Below are 1,784 nucleotides of genomic sequence, written 5' to 3' on the forward strand. Positions count from 1 at the left end.
ATACGGGAAAGATGATTCCGTGGAGACCATGTTTCCATTTCATAAATTTAACTGTAGACTTCCCTCTTCAGAATTTAAGGAAACCATTCAATCTCCCAGATAAATTTAGGTAATTATAAGTAACATGTAGCAGTAAACGTCATTCCTCTAATTGACTATTTTACTTACTGAGACTAGTGACATTTGTAGCAAAGACAACTAAGCCTTTCTCCTTAGGTAAGGAATCGTGATCCCAAATCCTCTTTGCTGATTCTTCAGCAATAAATGCTTTGGCCTCTTTTGTGCCCACCTTCGCTGTCTTTCTGATCAATGTGCCGGTTGTGCAGACCTTGCTTTATAAACTCACAGTTACTGCTATCATAAGAACTAGACCCAAGTCACATGACATAAACCTATGTCTTTAGCTGCTGCTCCCTTCAATAACCATTCCATTAGCATTCTACCGATGAAACAACGTAGCGCGAGCATGCATGCAAAGAAACAAAAAAGCATAAAATAAAGAGGAAGCATTTTATAATCACCGTGTGTGTGTGTGTGTGTGTGTGTGTGTGTGTGTGTGTGTGTGCGCACGCGCGCTCAGTGGTAGCCAACTCTTTGTGACTCCAGGGACTGTATCCTGCCAGGCTCTTCTGTCCATGGGATTCTCCAGGCAAGAATACTAGAGTGGGTTGCCATTTCCTTCTCCAGGGGATCTTATCCACCCAGGGATTGAACCCACGTCTCTTGAGTCTCCTGCATTGGCAGGCAGATTCTTTTACCATCTGAACCATCAGGGGAGCCCTTTGATAATCACTATCAAGAATTAACACACACAAGATAGTAAAGAGTAACATGTAGGGAATTTTAACAATCAGGCATCCAGAGCATACTGACACCAGTTAGATAACAGAATCTAAATGTTACAACTCCATAAATAGGACAAATAGATTGATACATTGCTACTTAAATTTTTGTTTGTTTGTTTGCATGAGTTGGACTTTTACTGAGTTTTCTGTTCGGTGTCACAAAATGACATGATGATGTCGTCCAGGCTCCTTTCAGCCAGTTTCAGAGCTTCCTCCCTGCGTACCGCACAGAACTTGCAGGTGCTCAAGTCGACAAGCATCTTAAACAAACTGTCCAGGTGCTCGATTCATCTCAGTCTATTTATTGGAAAGTAATGAATTAATTCATCTTGAAGGGAGGTTCTTAACGTGTCTCCCACTGAGCTTAATGAAGGTGAAATAGAAAATTGGAGAAAGAAGACAGAGGGTCAAATATAAGAAGAGATCTGAGAGGCAAGTTCCCTGGATCAGATCTCCATCTGGAGAAAGTCCTCTCTCCTTTTTCTCTTTGGCTGCCCCCTCATCCTCAGTTTTCTTATCTAAAAGCCTAGGAAGTATCCATTTTCATCCAGAAATCACTTGGATGAAAACCAAATTAATTATTGTTTTCAAGTTTTCCACTGTCATGCAAAGTTGAGATATTTTAAAATCCCATGTTTGGTATAATATTATTTTATGACATCATAGACTTATAGTTATCAGATGAGGTTATGCTGGGTAACAAAATATCTCCCACATTTCAGTGTCTTAAAGTATCATATGTGCCTTCTGGTCATTTTTATTGTCCACACCATGTCACATGAACATGGGAGATTAGGATTCCACCCCCAGCAGGGCCATGCATAATTGTAAACAATAATAAGATCTACAGCAGTGATGAACCAGTTGACAACATTTTAAATGGATGTGTTTTAATTTTTAAGTCACTAACTCACTGAGATATTTTTATATCATAATTTA

Source organism: Ovis canadensis, chromosome 20, assembly GCF_042477335.2.
Source record: "Ovis canadensis isolate MfBH-ARS-UI-01 breed Bighorn chromosome 20, ARS-UI_OviCan_v2, whole genome shotgun sequence".
Taxonomy (NCBI): Eukaryota; Metazoa; Chordata; class Mammalia; order Artiodactyla; family Bovidae; genus Ovis; species Ovis canadensis.